Below are 12,670 nucleotides of genomic sequence, written 5' to 3' on the forward strand. Positions count from 1 at the left end.
ACACGATAGCGTCTTTTAAGATGTATCTAGACAGATACATGAATGGGCAGGAAGCAAAGAGATACAGACACAGTGGCGCAGTGGTTAGCACCGCAGCCTCACAGCTCCAGGGACCCGGGTTCAATTCTGGGTACTGTCTGTGTGGAGTTTGCAAGTTCTCCCTGTGTCTGCGTGGGTTTCCTCCAGGTGCTCCAGTTTCCTCCCACCGCCAAAAGACTTGCAGGTGATAGGTATATTGGCTGTTACAAATTGCCCCTAGTGTAGATAGGTGGTAGGGCATATGGGATTACTGTAGGGTTAGTATAAATGGGTGGTTGTTGGTCGGCACAGACTCGGTGGGCCGAAGGGCCTGTTTCAGTGCTGTATCTCTAAAAAAAAAAATAGGCGACATGTTTAGGTAGAGGATCTGGATCGGCGCAGGCTTGGAGGGCCGAAGGGCCTGTTCCTGTGCTGTAATTTTCTTTGTTCTTTGTTCTAGATTGGAGAAGTTGGGACTGTTTTTCTTAGAGAAGAAAAGGCCGAGAGGTGATTTGAAAAAGGTATTCAAAATCATGAAGGGTCTGGACAGAGTAGATAAACTGTTCCCACTCGTGAAAGGATCAAGAACGAGAGGGCACAGATTTAAAGTAATTGGCAAAAGAAGCAAAAGTGACAGGAGGAAAACCTTTTTCATGCAGCGAGTGGTTAAGGTCTGGAATGCACTGAGTGTGGTGGAGGCAGGTTCAATTGAGGCATTCAAAAGGGAATTGAATAGTTATCTGAAAAGGAAGAATGTGCAAGGTTATGGGGAGAAGGCGGGGGAATGGCACAAGATGAATTGTTCATTCAAAGAGTTGGTGCAGACATGATGGGCCGAATGGCCTCCCTCTGTGCTATAACAATTCTGTGATTCTATGACATGATAGAGGTCTTTAAGATTATTAATGGGTAAACCTTGAGAAGATGTTTTCACTTTTGGGGGAGATCCAAAGTGGGGGCAGGGGGCTGGCAGCTCTTAGTCCCAGCAACACCACCGAGAACGGTGGGCACTGCTGGGACTACACCAAGCCATTGGAAGGAAGATGAACAATGGGCCTGGAATGAAGGTAAAGTTTTGGGTCTCGCGGGGACAATCGGTCAGGCCCCAGTGAGGCAAGGGGAGTCAGTTATGGGAATGGTGGAGTGTTTTGCAATGGGGATGGTTGGGGCTTTGGGGGCGGCCCTCCGTGGGGCACAAAGTGCCCGATCGGGAGGGCCCCCCACCCCCAGCTAGCAAGGTGGTCACCTGGAGACCTCAGCCACCCACCAGCCAAGCCCATGGCAGCGGGCAGAGGCCATTAAGTGGCAGTTAATTGGCCAATTAAGGGCCTTGATTGGCCTGGGGCAGGCGGGCCATTTCTCGCCGCTGCCGCTCCGCGGTAAATTTGCAACAGGGACAGGAGGGAGTCGGGAATGGCCTCCCCCGCTTCTCAGTCAATTTTACGCCCCCCTCCACCAGCCCGCTCGTTTGTGGGGGGGGGGGAGGGGGTGTAAAAGTCCGGCTATTATCTTTCATTCAGTTTATATTACAGACTTTACCATTTTCATTCGTTTACTTCTAGGCTGACATTTTTGGCTACATTTTCAGCTTCACCAACTCGGCAGTAAATAAATGAAAATGGCAGAATGGGTGATCTGCTCTGCCACATTAATGCCCAGGTGGGGAAGGTGAAGATGTACCCCTTTCAGTGCAGTACTGAGTGAATGCTGCACTGTCAGTGGTGCAAAACATTGAACTAAAGCCCTGCCTGCCTGTTCAAGTGGATGTAAAAGATCCTCTGGCACTATTTTCAAAAACACAAGATGTTCTGCAAGTGTTCTGGGCAACGTTCACACGAATATTGATACACAATCTGACAAAGGTCATCAACCTGAATTTTTAATTTTGTTTCTCTCTCCACATATGCTGCCTGACCTGCTGAGTATTTACAGTACATTTTTATGACATCAAAATAGATTAAATTGTCATTTACCTCATTTGCTGTGTGTAAATTGGCTGCTGTGCTTGCTAACAAAGCAACAATAAGTACAATAATAACACTTCAAAAGTAATTACTTGGCTGTGAAGCAGTTTTGGATGTACTTTGGACTTGAAATGCGTTTTACAAATGCAAGTACTTTCTTTCATCCAAAACGGACCGTTCCCTTCGCTGCATTCTTCCATCATTCCATAGGGGCCATTCCCTCTGTGACATTCTGCTCCACTCTTCCATTACCCCCAACACACACACCACTTCCCACAGCATCTTCCCATGCAAGCACAGGAGATGCAGTACCTGCCATTTCGCTCCTCCCTTCCAATCGTCCAAGGCCCCAAACAACTTCTTCGAGGTGACACAGTGATTTACTTATACTTCTTTCAATTTAGTACACTGTATAGGCTGCTAATGATGCAGTCTCCTTTACACTGGGGAGACCAAACGCAGACTGGGTGATCGTTTCACTGAGCACCTCCATTCACATGGTTGCTTGCCATTTCAATTCTCCACCCCACTCCCACTCTGACCTCTCTGTCCTCAGCCTCCGACACTGTTTTGATGAAGCTTGAGAAGCAGTCGGGTCTTCGCCTCGTGTGATTGACAGCTGTGTCTGTGCTTTGTAAAACAGGGCATTATGCTTTGTGCTCAAATTCTGTCAGTTCACCATTTTTAATCTACTTAGGGGACAGATCTTGTCAGATGAATGTTTAGTTCATTCTTAGATATTGGGGATAAGTTTGGTTGCAATGACAAGAATAACCTGTCGTGTAATTTGTCATTAATCTAAATTTTCCATTTTGCGATGTCACAGGCTTTCATTAAATCAACAGAATTATACTATATAATAGCCAGATGAGTGCAGCAAACTGATTTAACTTTTCCTCTTGCTCACAGGAGTGAGAAATACTAAGGAAAGAAGCTAAAATGCAGTAAATTGCAGGTGAGTAGGATCACTTGGTGACAAGAGTTTCATTGCTCTATAAAGGCCGATTGCCTTTCATCTAATAATGCAAACCTTTTGCTTTTAATTACTAAAACAAGATTAATTATGTCATTTCCAGTCCCATAACCACATAAATGCTTTCATGTGTGACCTTTAAGAGTTGTCATTAGTGGTTGGTGTTTGAAATTTGAAAAGATTAAAGGCTTCAGGTCACTTATTCTATTTATTCTGACGTTCCCTGTTGTGTAAAGGACAGAATTATCATATGAAAGATCCAATTAGCCAATATTTACTGATTTGTCCAAGTGCTGCCTGTCCTTCATTAAATTTCTGTGTTTTGATGTTTTCAATCTTTATGTGCAGTATTATTTTTTGGAATTGTCTCGTGCATAACTCCAAATATTATAAGCTATGGTCCTACGCTCACTCTCCTGTCACTTGAAGTGCATTTAAAATGGCATTGTATTAGGTGACAAATACAGGATCATTCATAGTCAGGAGTGTGTCAAAAGCAGGCAATTCAAGGGGTTCAGACAATGCCAACCATGGAATCAAAGCTTGAGTTTACCAGCATCATATAAAAACTTAAATGCATTACTTCTGCAGGATGCAGTGGTTTCCAATTAACTTATCCAAGTGATCTTTCCTTATTTATGAACTTAAACGTCATAGCTGACATTCATATACATTCACATTCAAACACTGGTCACCAGAGAGTGACACAGTATCTGCAAGCCTTTTTTTAGCATCGATAGGCCAAATATGCTGGAACCAAACGTATTCGCCCACCCTCTATTACAATGTTGGCTGAGATCATCTAAATCAGGCCTGGATAGATCTGTGTGAACTACTCTCTCTTCCAATTGTTAATCCTCCATTTCTTCTGAAAGGTGTCAATGTGTTGGAGTCTTAATGTTTTGGTCACTCCAATATTCTTTCCTTAAAAGAAATAATGTGTTTATGTGCGAGAAGGCTTCCAAACAAACTTGCACTCACCACTTCTGGGGCAGTAGAAGACTAGCAGTCAGAGTCATTACCCAGCTCAGAATTAGGGACGAGCAACAGGAGTTACTTCGCAGTCAGGAGTCAGCATGAACCTTTGTGAGCAAGTCATCAACGCATTATAACCTACAAGATGATTGGCTGTCATACCTGCCAGAGTTAATGATGCACTTGCTTTTAATTTTTCTCAATTAATTAAACCCTGTTGTTTAAACGTGGCCTCACATTATTATACGATCTGGAGAGTGACAATTCCAGGTGCTAGGATTTACTTACAATAGCAAGCCATTCAAGACTGCTTCATGTGACACTATCATGTGTGTTACTCTGCCGCCTATCTACACGGCTGCACTGGGAAGAAAGTCAGAAATTGATCACAAAACTAACATTTTTTAAAATAGAAATTTAATGCAGAAGCTGAATCGCATATTGCATTAGAGGAATATATGCAGTTACAAAAGATAAACATATGTGTTCAGTGGGTGTCTTCATGCCTGTGTACACAATAGAATGGCAACTGACATTTCATTCCACTGTTTGTATTTCTTGCGCTCGACGGGATGAAGGATGACATTTCTCCACTTTGTATTCCCAAATCAGGTTTGTTACAAACCAGCAAGAACACATCAGCTGCCATGTCAATCAAGCTGCCTGATGCAAAATTCTGTTGTGACATGGACCCATGCATTAGTCACCGTATTAAATGTCTGCCAATTATTCAATCTGATGCCTCGGAGTAATGGCAGGAAAAGGGAAAAGCCCCTAGGTAGCCAACAGTGTTATGGTGGGCAGTTTCAGATGCTTCTTATTTCAAGATGTTGCTAAAGGTTAAAAGAGATCTCAGGATACTTGAGTAACCTGAATTAATTGCTATATACAGACAGTTGCAAGCATGCTTAAGAGCAAAGGGTCATTACATTAAAGTATTGCTGTTTAAAACCATTAGCTTTCAAACTTCGACTAACAATGACAAAGCCAGTTAAGTATGTTTAGGTTAAAGACCTTAGGTTAGGATCACAGTCATCCTGTCGGTGAATATTAAGCCTATTTTTGCAGTAATTATGTGGTAATTACACACAGTTGCTGCTGAACCGATTCACCTATCTTAAACTTTAACCTATCAATGACAGATTTCAGACAATTAGTCCATTATAAGTTATTTGGCAATGCTAAAACTATAACATTGTACAAAGCTGTACTTAAGAGATCTTTGTGCAATGGTGTTTCTTGGCATATTAATTAATGTACAATTCTTTTCTGGAGGAACTTAACTCGCTGTCAAATCCCAATGACAGTCTTACAAATTTTCAACAAAGGGAACTGCAGACCCTCACCCAGGCAACTACAGGCTCATTGACCCACTATTAACACAGGTAAAATAGTGGAAACTCCAGGCTGGAAGAATGCCTATATTTAAATTAATGGTTCAGCCACTGTTGTTGATGATTTATCTCCAATGAATACAGGTTGTGGGTTCTCTTAAGACTGTAAAGGCAGAGTTTCACAAAGGAGTATTCCCACACACAGGACATCGGGGGTCAGACTAACCCAAGGGTTGATTTCCTCTGAGCTTTTCTTTCTTTAGTTAGCCGGATACCACTTGATTCAAGCTCGATCATGCCATTCTGAACCATCTTTTGCCACTTTTTCCTGTCACAGACATTATACTTCCATGTCAGCTGAGATGCCATGTATTTTTCAGATTGGTCTTCAGGTAACCTTTACATTATTTGAACTGAACACTCAAGAACATTCGGCAAGCTTCAGCTCACTGTAGAATAACTTCTTGGGTAGTCCAGACAATTATACCATGTATTATAAAATACAAATTCCTTAATAAGAAACAGCCAGCATGGAAGTACAAGGGAAGAGTGGTGAAAATGTGCAACTCTCTCCCTCAAAAAGCTGTTGAGGCTACGCCAATTGAAAATTTCAAAACTGAGATTAATAGATTTTTGTTAGGTAAGGGTATTATGGGTTACAGAACCAAGGCAGGTAGATGGAGGTAAGATACAGATCAGCTGAGATCTAACTGAAAGGCAGAATAGTCTCAAGGGGCCAAGTGGCCTAATCCTGTTCTTACATTGCTAAGATCAACCTTGATGATTTACCAGAATAACACAGCAGTACATTGAGCATGTAGTAGACAATGGAATTCACCATTATGTTGTTTATTTCAAATTCCAGAAAGCTTTTGATAAGGTTCCGCCTGCAAGATTTCCAATTAAACTAACAACCACAGGAATTTGGAATGAAACACAGAAATGAAGAAAAATCGAACTACAAATAGGACACAGAAAGTACTCAGGAGAACTGTAATATTCATCGGAGGATGGTATTAAGTTTATACTGCAGCCAGTACGGAGCTAAAACAATAGAAAATTATTTCCAGGTATGGCAGAACACTTTTCCAGTTGAGATCCTGGTATACATTTGGATTTTCAAAAGGCATTCGAAAAGGTGCCAAACAAGATTAGGGTTCATGGGATTAGGGGTAATATATTAGCTTGGAAAGAGGATTGGTTAATGGACAGAAAAAATAGAATAAGGTCATTTTTGGGTTGGCTGTCTGTAACCAATGGGGTGTGTCAATGATCACGGCCTGGGCCTCAGCAATTTACAATCTATATCAATAACATAGATGAGAGGTCCAAGTGTAATGTATCCAAGTTTACTGACAATACAATGTTATGTGGGAAAGTAAGCTGTGAGGAAGAGGCACAGAGGCTGCGAAGGGCTATAGACAGATTAACTGATTGGGCAAGACAGTGGCAGATGGGGTATAATGTGGTGAAATGTGAAATTATCCACTTTGGCAGGAGGAATAAAAAAGCAGAACATTTTTAAAAGATGAAAGATATGTAAATGTTTGTATTTACGGGAATTTGGATGTTCTTGTGCATCACAGAAAGTTAACATGCAGATACAACAAACAATTAGGAACGTAAATAGTACATTAGCCTTTATTGCAAGGGAGTTGCAGTATAAGAGCAAAGAAGTCTTACTGCAATTATATAGGGTTAGGGTTAGGGTGAGACCACACTTGGAAAACTGTGTACAGTTTTGGTCTTCCTACCTAAGGAAGGATATAATTGCCTTAGAGAGGGTGCAAAGAAGGTTCAATCGATTGATTCCTGGGATGGGAGGATTGTTTTATTTTTATTTAGAGATACAGCACTGAAACAGGCCCGTCAGCCCACCGAGTCTGTGCCGACCAACAACTACCAATTTATACTAACCCTACAATAATCCCATATTCCCTACCACCTACCTACACTAGGAGCAATTTACAATGGCCAATTTACTTATCACCTGCAAGTCTTTGGCGGTGGGAGGAAACCGCAGCACCCGGCGAAAACCCACGTGGTCACAGGGAGAACTTGCAAACTCCACACAGGCAGTACCCAGAATTGAACCCGGGTCCCTGGAGCTGTGAGGCTGCGGTGCTAGCCACTGCGCCACTGTGCCGCCCAAATGAGGTTCTATGAGGAGATCATTGAAATGTATAGAATTCTTTGAGGACTTGACAGGGTAGTTGCTGAGAGGCTGTTTCCCCTGACTGGAGAGTCTAGAACTAAGCGTCATAGTCTCAGGATAAGGGCTCAGACATTTAGGACTGAGATGAGGAGAAAATTCTTCACTCAAAAGGTTGTAAGTCTTGAGAATTTTTTGCCCCGGAGGATTGTGGATTCTCAGTCATTGAATATATTCAAGACGAGACCAATAGATTTTTGGACACTAAGGGAATCGAAGGATATGGGGATAGGACAGGAAAGTGGAATTGAGGAGGATGATCAGCCATGATCTTATTGAATGGTTGAGAGGCTCAAAAGGCAGTATGGCCTACTCCTGCTCCTATTTCTTGCATTCTTGTGAGATCCAAAACACAATATTTTACCTGAATTACACTATAATTGTTACTGACTTGTTTACTATAATTGGACTACCAGATCACCTTGTTAGTAGATTTTGCTTTAAGATTACACATTCTCCAATTATCCTTCCTCGGCTTAGGCTTGATAAACTATAGTCTTAAACAGTAATACTCCAAAAAAGTACTTAATTTGGTGCACTGTACTGGTAGGATACCAGGATAATAAAGGCCAATGCTTGCCAATTGGAAGTGTATATTGAGACATTAGGTACATGTTCTCCCCAACTTTCCAGCCAATTTAGGATTATGCACCCAAATTCTCAATCTGTGCTACCTTGTCTAAAGTCTCTAAACTACCTCTAACTAGTTGGTTGATCATGAATTAGCCATTCATTTTTGAAGTTCTGCTGCACAGTGATCCTCTCATATCAGGCTCTGTTTTTTTTAACAAATAACAATTTCAAAGATTCACATAAAAGTCAGCTTATTTCCGCCAACCTTGCAAGGTGCCATTTCAAACAGCTGACTCTTAATAAAACTGCCACTTTTCAAACTAACGCCATTTATCAATTGTTTGAATAATTCTATTTCCAAACAATGTCTCGTTTAAAAAGGGGCTGACAGATCAAAAGCTGTTAACAATGGTACGTGTAGTAGAACTTAATCCAATTTAAACTGCTGAGAAGTATCTACTCAGTAATGACACTGAACAATTCAACAGGAGATTCAGTGATAAAGATTCATACAGCAATCTTTTCTAGTCTCTTATACTCTGTATCTACAAATAATCTGGACCGTGCTAATTTTTTCCTTAAAAAAGTCCCTCAAGCTGGAATACTACTCATAGTCACGTCCAATAGTTGCTTGTTTCTTATTAATGCACATCCTAATAAATTAGCATTTATTTACCTTTCTGACTATCTATTATACATTATAGCATATCATTTGAGCTATAAGATCATTATATTTTAGATGTGGTTGTTTACAGGATACACTGGCCTGCACATAGGTATCAATGGGCCATGCTTGTCAATCATAAGTTGATGGTTTCAAGACTAACTACAGAACTTGATTTGGAAAGGCTTCGCATGGCTGCTTCTGCATGATTACAATCAAATTATCCTGTTTATATCAAAGATCATCTGTTATACTTGACCACAAAATTCCACAGTAGCAGGGAGACGTAAAAAAGAATATTGTACATCTGACCTGTTAAGGAGACATATATTTTGTTTGGTTATGCAACTCAACCTGGCACATGATTTATATGCTGAATACTATGAAACAAAGGGATGGATTTTATGTAGAAGGCAGGGCTCCCAGTGTCGGGCAGAAAAGACAGGGGGAAACCCACCTCTGCGTTTTTCTTGACCCCCAGAGCGATCCTCCCATCTTTTGGGGTCAAAGTTTAAGGAGGCAGGATCCCTGTCCCTTTAAACACTTAATAGGGATGGGGATCCCGCCTCCAAGAGCTGCTGGTCAATCACAGCGCTGGCAGCTCAACAGTATTGGCATCGCCACTGGGAGCGATGGCCACTGCTGGTACTGCAGAGACCACGGACCCAGGCCCAGCATTGGAACCCGGGACCCGAGGTAGGGGGGGGCGTGGTCACTGGGGCCAGTCCAGAAGGTCCCAGCGAGGGGGAGGTGTTCGTTTCAGGGGGAAGGGGTTCCAGGGGGTACAGCGGTTCCCAGGTGGGGTCCTCTGTGGGCCACAAATTGCTCACGAAGGAGAGACACGCCCCCACCCCCCAAGCCTGCAGGGAGGGCACCTCGTGTTACAAGGTGTCCTCCTTGTGCGGCGGAGCCCCCCCCCCCCCCACCCCCTCCAGCATCTGGTAAGATCTCAGCGGCAGCGGGAAGAGGCCCTTAATTGGCCGCCCGTGGGCCAGTTAAGGGCCTCAAATGGCTTCTGAGCGGGAAGGCTGACGTCGGCCAATTCCGTCCCCAGGAAGATCGGGCCTAGCAATCCAGGCGTCAGGTTACGTAGCGGTTACTACCGCTCTGACTCTCCCGCACTGCCATCCCCACCCTCACCCCCACCACGGAATCTGACGTCAGGCTGGGAATAAAATCCAGCCCAAAAGATGTGATGTATCATGTTGCAAGAAATCAAATAGTGATTCAATTTGAATCTAATTGCAATAAAGTAAATCACCATATGGTACTGTAATTTTCTTTAACTGAAAACACGAACAAAATTTGTAATCTTACAACTTCAAAATTTCCCTTTAAAATTAGGCTTGATAAAGTATAGTCGTTTTTTAAAATTATATATCATTACAAGACGTAGTGCTGAGTACTCAGTTTTGCTCTAATGGGTTTCAAGAGTATTTCTGGTTTTCAAATTTCATTAAAATTTCAAATATTCATTCAGTCTGACAGTATGGTACAATCTCCACCACTTAAAATGTTAAATTTTAAAACAGGCAGTTGCTTATATCGGCCAAAAAGCAATAACCATTATTCTTCTGTAATTTCAAAGTCACCGGTTATGGAGTCTTCATTGCTCCATTACTTCAATGCAGAAATATTTGCGTTTGCTCACTAGTTTGCACCTCATTAAGGTATACTGAACGCACGAACAAACGTTAAGTATATTAAATTCTTCTCATCCGCTCTAAGTGGCGTAGCCTTACAGTTTGCACTAAGCACTGACTGCAGTTTAAATAAAGCTACAAATCAGAGTGAAGCTGAAAACCAGAGGGCAAAAGGCAGAAGGAACATTCTTGTTATATAGTGCAACATGGTTGCAGTGCTGCCCTGTTTTTCTTGCCATCACGCACAGCAGTCAAATCACATTTGCATGAACGCGCCCACTATAAGTGGTGGGGCTGTACTTAGTCATATAACGGCACAGAAGGAGCCCATTCAGCCCATCAAATCCATGCCAGCTCTCCGTGGAGCAATCCAGTCAGTCCCACTCCGCCGCTCGATCCCCGGAGCCATACAAGTTTATTTCCTTCAAGTGGCCATCCATTTACCTTTTGAAAGCCTTGATCCATCTCCGCTTCCACCACCCTCATGGGCAGCGAGTTCCAGGTCATTACCACTCGCTGAGTAAAAAAGTTCTTCCTCATATTCCCCCTGCATCTCATGCTAAAAACCTTCAATCTGTGTCCTCTAGTCCTTGTACCATCAATTAATGGGATCGCTTTTTCTTTGTCTAACTTATCTAAGCCGATCATAATCTTGTACACCTCTCTCAAATCTCCCCTCAATCTCCTTTGCTCCAAGGAGAACAACCCCAGCTTTTCCATCCTAACCGTGTAACTAAAATCCCCCATCCCTGGAACCATTCTGGTAAATCTCCTCTGCACCCTCTCAAGGACCCTCACATCCTTCCTAAAGTGTGGGGACTAGAACTGGATGCAATACTCTAGTTGGGGCCTAATCAGAGCTTTGTAAAGTTTCAGCATAACTTCCCTGCTTTTGTACTCAATATCTCTATTTATGACATCCAAGATCCCATATGCTTTTCCAACTACTCTCTCAATATATCCTGCCACCATCAAAGATCGATGCACATGCATTCCCAGGTCCCTTTGTTCCTGCACATTCTTTAGAACTGTGCCATTAAGTCTATATTGCCTTACTATCAAAATGCATCACCTCACATTTGTCTGTACTAATGTACTTATGTTGGTAACTACAGCAACTGATTAATTCAATAACCAGAAGCAATATATTTCATGTCCTGAGAAAGACCACCAATACCTTCAATTGAAACATCATAGACTAATTCTCTTTAAAAAAAAACATTGACTCAATATTCTCCCTTTCTTTAAAAAGGTCAAATTATTAAAAGTGATTTCAAGAAATCAATGAAATGAAAATCAGACAGATTCTACAATAGGCAGGCAATGTGATGTACCATATTCCAAGAAGAAAGTTTATGCTAATGTTGTGGTCCTATCTCTGACCTGTACTCCCTTTTATCTTTCTTGCCCATCCCTGGTTGTCCAAAGATGGTAGTGGCCATTCCTTTGGAATCACTGCAGTCCTTGTTCCCACAATAGTAATAAGTGAGGAAATCCTGCAACAGTGACAGAACAGCAACGCACGTCCAAGTCAGCATGCTGTGGTATTTGAAAGGAAATTGAAGGTGATAGTGTTCCTACATTACTGCTGTACAGTGGTAAAAACCTCACAGGAACGAGGTGCTGTTGAAGTAACCTTGGTGAGTGCCTGCCGTGCATCCCATACACCGTACATACTGCAGTGCTAGTACGCATGGTGATAGAGTGGATGAATATTGAGCCTGGTGAACTGCTCTGTCCAGAATGATATTGAGACTCTTGGGCGTAGTTGTGGCCATGAAGATGAGTGGTGAGTATTCCATCACATACCTGACTTGAGCCGTGTAGACAGAGGAGAGGCTGTAAGAAATTCGGTGAGCCAATTCTCACAGTTGCCGTGCTGCTCTTTCTTCACCATCCACAGTGCTGATCTTGCTGGTCCAATTAGACCTCTGGTCAATTATCACCCCCAAAATGCTGTTGGTGGCAATCTTGGCAATGGTGGGCTTTCTCTTGGTTCAGATAATCATTACCTGGCACTTAAGTGGAATAAATGTTACCTGCCTTTTGTTAGCTGAAGACTGAATGTTATCCAGGTCGGGATGTAGGCTGGAATTATATAATCATTTGAAGACGTGAGAAGATTATAGTTGCTAAGAAAAAATTCCAATTTGTTTGCAAAATATAGCTCTGAGGAGAACAATTTGGTTTTGTAATCACAATTCACTGTACCACCAGTGGTGCAGCTTTGTGGTTGACCCAGTGTAGTTATTTTCTGTATTTTGTGTTCTGGTATTTGAAGGTCTAAATTTGAGACTAATGCAAATGGTTTTTG

At 42.2% G+C, this 12,670-nt stretch overlaps 1 protein-coding gene across 1 annotated transcript in view; it reads right to left on the bottom strand.

The window, feature by feature from the left end:
• myripb (myosin VIIA and Rab interacting protein b) overlaps window positions 1-12,670 on the bottom strand; it is a 439,089-nt gene that overhangs the window by 231,492 nt on the left and 194,927 nt on the right. The window lies entirely within an intron of this gene.

The sequence above is a fragment of the Heterodontus francisci genome, chromosome 2, assembly GCF_036365525.1.
Source record: "Heterodontus francisci isolate sHetFra1 chromosome 2, sHetFra1.hap1, whole genome shotgun sequence".
Lineage (NCBI taxonomy): Eukaryota > Metazoa > Chordata > Chondrichthyes > Heterodontiformes > Heterodontidae > Heterodontus > Heterodontus francisci.